The following is a 7443-nucleotide window of genomic DNA, read 5'->3' as shown; positions in this document are numbered from 1 at the left end:
TAGTGCAGGAGTGCAGGGAAAGGCTGAACAGCCTTGCGGAACGGAACCAGGTATACCAAATATGGGTGCCTGGTCGCAGAGGTATAGCCGGTAACGAACTGGCGGACGATCTCGCCCACTCCGCAGCCTCCATTAAGATGGTAGGACCCGAAGCCTTTACTGGGGTGCGTCCCCATACCATAAAGAAGATACTCCGCAAGGAAGAAGGAGTGGGCAGGGAAGAGCATTGGCAACAAGGTGGGTATATCAAACAGCATTTGTATGACCTGTGGCATTCAATTATCCACACTTTAGTGTGTCATGTGTCGTACTTTGTTTGCTATCTCAAAAGATATTTACAAAGCGCTCACGACTTTTAATATGCCTGCCATTCGGTTGTATAGGGTTGATTTTTTAAGAGCTTGATAACTTTTTTTTAAAAAAAAACGCATATATAAAATTTGCAAAATCTCATCGGTTCTTTAATTTGACACGTATAGATTGGTTCATGACATTTACTTTTTGAAGATCTAATTGCATTTAAATGTTGACCGGGTCTTGCGTCTTAGGTGTGGTCCATTCGGAAACGGTCCAAATTTGGGCACACTTTTCACCGAGCTATTTGTTCGGGCGGAATAGCCCGAAATTTTCTTCGGAAATGTTTGTCTTCCAAAGCTTGGAATAAGTTGCTGGATTATTTCTGGTTAGACTTTAGACCTGACACGTAGCCCCACAAAAAATAGTCTAAAGGTCGTTAAATCGCATGATCTTGGTGGCCAATCTTTACGGGTCCATTTCTTGAGATGAAAATTTTTTGTTGTCCGAAGTTTTCCCTCAAAATGGCCATAGGGAATCGCGAGCTGTGTGGCATGTAGCGCTAATCTTGTTGAAACCACATGTCAACCAAGTTCAGTTCTTCATTTTTTGGCAACAAAAAGTTTGTTAGCATCGAACGATAGGGATCGCCATTCACCGTTAACGTTGCGTCCACCAGCATCTTTGAAAAAATACGTTCCAATGATTCCACCAGCGTACAAACCACACCAAACAGTTGCAAAAATTTTTTCGGGATGCGATGGCAGTTCTTGAACGGCTTCTGGTTGCTCGTCACCCCAAATGCGGCATTTTTGCTTATTTTCGTAGCCATTCAACCAGAAATGAGCCTCATCGCTGAACAAAAACACGCGCGCGAAACACATTTCGAACCGAACACTGATTTTTTGGTAATAAAGTTCAATGATTTGCAAGCGTTGCTCGTTAGTAAGTCTATTCATTATGAAATGTCCAAAGCATACTGAGCATCTTTCTCTTTGACACCATGTCTGAAATCCCACGTGATCTGTCAAATACTAATGCATGAAAATCCTAACCCCAAAAAAATCACCCGGTTGTATAAATCACGTATGTAGGTCTCATGCTGTGGCAAATGCAAATTGAATGATTGATACTCACTCTGTAGAACTGTATATTTATGTTTTAGGTCCGCTTTTGATAGTTCTTATTAATTTAAGTAAAGTTAAAGTACTAACGCTACACTTTTTATATTTTTGCAATAAGTTGCTATAGAGTTACAGTTTTGATCACCTAACGGTAAACTGGTCAAGATAGATATGCGGTAACGTATTATATATAGAAATGATCAGGATGACGAGAAAAATTGAAATCCGTTCGACTGTCTGTCCGTCCTTCCGTGCAAGCTGTAACTTGAGTAAAAATTGAGATATCTTGATGAAACTTGGTATGCAGGTTTATTAGTACAAAAAAGGTTCGAGACGAAGATGGGCGTAATCGGATGACCCACAAATCGCCATTGACCAAAAACATAAAAAGCGCCATAACTAAGCACTAAATTAAGATATAAAACTTATATTTAGCCCAGGGGACCGCAGTAATGAGGGGCAAATTTGGGAAAAACTTTTAGAAAAAATGGACGTGGGTCCGCCCTCTAATAAGTTTAATGTATATACATATCTCCTAAACCACTTAAGGTACAACAACCAAATTCGCTCATAAAATTACAGGGCGCGTTCCAAAGTAAACAGGACATTTGAATCTAGCGAACTCTGGTAGCGCCATCTGTTTGTCGATTGGTGCGCCAGAATCTACTATCTTTATCGATTGTCCAGTGACAATTACATGACATTTCATTGATTGAAAGTGAAGTTCTTGCGTTTTAAGTTTCAGTATGTTTGTGTTATCGGTGCGAAAATGAGCTTCGAATAAAGAGCCAACATTAAATTTTGTTTTAAAATTGGTAAAACTTTTGCCGAAACTTTTCAATTGATGAAACAAGTTTATGGCGATGAAAGCCTATCCCGTAGCAGAGCGCACGAGTGGTTTCAACGTTTTCAAAGTAGTCGTGAGGACATAAATGACGATCAACATGTGGGCCAATCAAAATCCGTGTTCACCAGAAATTCCATCGAAACTGTGCGTGAATTAATCAAAAATCAGCCGAAATCATCATTAAAATTCATGGAAATGGAATTGAACATCTCTAAAACATCGATTTATCGCATTTTGATTGAAAATTTGGGCTTACGAAAGGTGTGTTCACGGTTTGTTCCGCACCAATTGACAGACGACCAAAAATTGATCAGAATCCAACATTCGAAGGACGATTATTTGACCAAAAACGTTTAAGCGTTAGGTGAACGAAACTATAATACTCTGTAGTAACTGGTTGCAAGAGTGTAAAAAGGGATGTAAAGCTGAAATTCAAAATATGGTAGTGGATTATTCCTGACAATTTATACGCTGAAGTTTTATTATTCACACAAAAAGGGAAAACATAAATATTTTCATTTGTATTTGTTACTGGTACTTGTACTGTTTTTGTTGTTGCTGTTGGCGCCGGAAATTTTCTGAACTACGCTACGTTTTAATAGTAAATTTTGTTTAAGTTGTAGCTGTTATTACTATTTCGCACATTTTTTTTAGTTCATTAATGTTGTATTATTATCACTAACATTTGCTCGTATACAATTATATGAAAATGCTAAAAGGAACATATTGTACAACCAATAAACAAATAACCCAAACACTGCACAAATTATTCATGCACAACCATTTCATTAATCTAAATTGACAGTTTGGTGTGGTTTTTGGTCTGATGGAATAATCGGTCCGTAATAACTTTTACATGTTGATCAACATTTCTGGCAAAAACAACCATATGCACTGGGGTATGTGAGGGCTTGAACAGTAATGGTCCACTTTTGACGAATTTAGGCTCAGAATGGCATACATGGTCTGTATAGTAACCAATCAGTTTCACCTTATTTCACGCTTTCGCATGGAGTCTCAATATGGATTGCTCTGTTCAAATTTGGGTATAGATTAAATGGTTTCAGATAACGTTATATTAAACCGATAAGAGCAGGGCAAGCATTCACGGAAAGGCGGAAAATCACTAGAAATTCAACTTGTCTCTGCAATCTGGTCATTTATATAAGGTTATATCTATTTTGCTCAATTTCTGATTGAACTGAACTCATTTTACTCCTTGGAAAGCCTTTAATTAGTTCTGCAGTCAACGTAATTGCTTTAGAATTTCCTGCTTTTTGCGGAGAACGGAGGTTTAATTATGTTAAGAAAATAAATTAGAATGTAAGTATTCCGAAGAGAAAAGTCGCAAGGGAGTTTATTCTTGAGAAATTAAAGAAAAAAGTGTGTTTAGCACTAATCTTTTTGTCTTTTTATTGCAAAAACAAAAACGCTGGCATTCCAAGCCAAATATTGAGTGCATACACCTAAGCACGCAACTTTCAGTTTTCAAAGTGAATAATTGGATGCCCAATTCGTGGGATTACCCTCTACTGTTTAGGTTGTTAGTAAAGCACTTACACTCGAGTACCATTTACAATTTAAAATACGAATTATTTCGGTTACATAGATTAGAGTTTATTTTATTTTTATTAAGTTATAATCGTTACAATTAAGATGAGTGTATAAAAACCGTTCCGAGGGTAACGAAATTATTGTCGACTGAAATTCCGCCAATGTCTGATTCCTCCTTCGGTTTATATCGCCGATCGCGCGCCAGATCGGTGACGGAAGAAAAACATATATTGATATGTGCACAGGATCGGTGTTGATGTTAGCGAAGTAAATTAGCGTAGAGTGCTAACGCGGCGCAGTGCACAAGCGAATGTAGATGTGCGATGAGATTTTGAACGAATATTGATATGCGGCTTGTATAAACGTATGTAGTTGATGATCGAATTGTATGTCACGAAGTGATCAAAACGAATTGAGCCTGCCTTCCTGTTGCCCATCCTTTTTGTTGGCAGGGTTGGTATACAAATGTGTTTCGTTGTGTTGTAATCATCAGCGGTGGTGAATTACACAGGCGCATTAGGATGCGCCAGTTTTACCGGGTAGAGGGGTGGATGCTTAACTCATTTAAACATCCTGGGCCCCTAGGCGAATATTTTGCCTAGTTTTATATATATAATCTGAGATCGGTAATTTGGCTTACTGTTGGTGGAGTAGCCGAGGGCGCAGAATACTAGCTTAATGAAGCGATTTTGGTTTTAATACAAAATGGTATTTTGTGTAAGTAGTGGTGGTTGAGGTAGTAATTTACCTTTTGCGTGTTTTGACGACTTATTGTTATAGTAAATTTGTAAAATTGTTTGATTTTATTTATTTTACTAGCGGTTATTTACAATTTATTATTTTATGGTTTTGGTATACCGGTTGCTTAGTATTTGCCTTTTCTGTATTATCGGCAATTGTTTGCATTTAATTTATTCTTGGCTTATCAAAGATAGTAACTCCACGCCTGGCTCAAACATGGCCAGAATGGGTACTTTCTAGCCCTGGCGTTAAGGCTGTGTCAATAGATGGATTTTGCGAGAGAGTGGCCGGTAATTGCGAACGGCTTCATTAGAATTATAATTTTTTTAAGTGGAATGTTCATGCTTTACAACAGATTCTCACCAACTACCCTTATGAGGAGCTTTTTTATTTTACAATTTACGCCTCTGTGGGGCAATATTGTATGAAATGTGGCGATTTTTCTACTTTTGGAGGAAAATTTCTTATATTTTATATTTAAATGCGTATGCACTAATTTGGCGTTTAGTAGCGCGCCATATAACTTGAGATTTTTGAAGCCGGATTTTTGTATCATTATTGGCGAAAGCTATCCTGCGGGGCCGAAAGTTTTATGTGCTTTTAATCTATCAACTGTGAGAGGTAACTCTGACTTTGTTTTTTATACCAATTTGTGGAGTATTGGAAAATTGTGGCTCTAGTGGTTGTCGTACGACGTACCGGCCATTATTTGATTGAGCAGTTATGGGGGGAAGTTTCCTTAAATTTTGACATTTCCTCAATTGTGAATTAAGGTACTTGTCCCCAAATTGAGTTGGTATGGTGGAAACTGGTTCTGCAACTAGTCCACTTGGTGTTCCCTGTGCAGCGTTTGAACTTTTTGTGCCTTTGAGCAAGATGGTGTCTCTTGGCAATTTTTCAAATTTTGGTTTTCGGGATTTGCTTTTGCAATTATACCCGTGGTTCTTTGTGAATAAGCGCTTCTTTGGGGTGAGACGGGATATCTGCCGTAATGAAGCATTGAATTGTGTCTTTTGTGACAATATAAGCAATTATATTTGCTTTTGCAATTTTTAAGAATATGTGTATGGGACAAGCAGTTTGTACAGAGTCTTTTTGATCTGACAAAGTTGTTCCTTTCATTAATGTTTAATTTTTTAAGCTTTTCGCAAGTTTTAAGCTTATGCCCTCTTGTGCATAGTTCGCATGACGTAATTATTCTTTGTTCGGATGTGAACGATTGTGTTTTGTTAAAAATCATGTTTGATTTGTTGGGGCTTGGGGTCTATTTAAGCTTCTATTTTGGTCGTGTTTAATGTTCTTAGTTTTGATTATTTTTTCTTCTAACCTTTCCGCAATTTCATATTGGGTGGTGAGAAAATCTTTCATTTGTTGCCACGTTGGGCACTTTTTTCGTGATGAGAGCGATTGCTCCGATAGAAGTAACGACTTTTCTGGTAATGCGGCGGTGCAAATGTTTACCAGAATTGGGTCCCAGCTGTCTGTGGGAATATTTAATGTCGATAGAATCGACAAACAATTTGAAACAGTGGATTGTAGTGTTACAAATTCTTCACTTGTTTCTTTCTTGATTTTAGGCAAGTTTAATAATGTCGTTACTTGCTTATCGACCAGTATTCTTTCATTTTCATATCTAGCTTTTAGAGCTTCCCAAGCCAAATTGAAATTGTCGTCATTTAATGCGAACTGTTTAACTATTTCGCCTGCTTGACCTTTTGTTTTGTATCGGAGGTGATACAGTTTTTGTGCCTTTGATAGTTGTGGATGGTTGATGTAAACGGCTGTGAACATGTCCCGGAAGGACGGCCATTCTTCATAACCTCCGTAAAAGGTTTCTGTATCACATGCAGGCACCTCGAGTTGGATGCCTGAACTTGCCTCTTGATTGTCTTCTTGTGGCAGCTCTACTCTACTGTGGGGAGTAGGTGCAATTGCTTTAATGAGCTTTAGTTGATCGGAGATCATAGCTTTTGTTTCTTCGAACTGGTCTAAGCAGTTTTCGTATATTGCATAAGCCGAGGATTTGAAATTATGTGTATCTGAATCGTCAGAATCTAGAATGGCATCATGAGCCGCTTGGAAGCGAGTCCAAAAATTTTTAAGATTTTGATTTTTTATTTCTAATAACGATTCAGAGTTTTCGTGAATCGGCGAAGAGGCAAATCTAATGCAGAATCCTGATAAACTGTCACTTTCTGAAAAAAATCTTGCAACCTGTTTTGAGCGTGTAGCTCCAGGTGTACTTTGATTCTTGTTATTGTTCATTGTTTTTACTGTATAGTAAAATATTGGTCAAAATGAGTTAAATTTGTCTCAGTGTAAACCGAATTCTCTTTTTAATAAATAAGAGCTTATTTCGTATAAAACGGATTCTTTATTTTTTATTATTACCGTTTTTTTTTTTTTACTTGCTATAGAATTAATTTTATTGAATTTTTTTTTTGTTTTAATTAATTTATATTTTTTATGTCCTAATGTTGTAATGTTGTGTACTTAGGCACACCCTAATAACGTACGTATAAACGCACTCTTAGTTTTAATTTTGCTAACTTCTCTCTTTCTTTGCATTGCACTAATTACAAAAAATTCTCTCTCATATTATTTGTTAAACTAACGGAAATTCGTATTGAGTGCAAACCCCCACTTTTGTTGTTGTTGTTGTTGTTATATTTAAATCGTTGCATTTTAAATCAAATAGCAAAAACAGGCACATATTCGTTTAAACGCATCTGATTAGAGAAGCCGACAACGTGTTTGTGATTAAAAATAAAAAAAGTTTTTTCAATTAAATTGAAGATTGGTAAGTTTTCGTTTATTAAAGTGCAAAAAAGTTGTTAAAATATTTTTTTTTAAGGTTTTATTAAAATGCCAAAAGGCAGTTAC

This window comes from Bactrocera dorsalis, chromosome 1 (assembly GCF_023373825.1).
Source record: "Bactrocera dorsalis isolate Fly_Bdor chromosome 1, ASM2337382v1, whole genome shotgun sequence".
NCBI classification, from domain to species: domain Eukaryota; kingdom Metazoa; phylum Arthropoda; class Insecta; order Diptera; family Tephritidae; genus Bactrocera; species Bactrocera dorsalis.
This window is presented reverse-complemented; position numbering follows the sequence as displayed.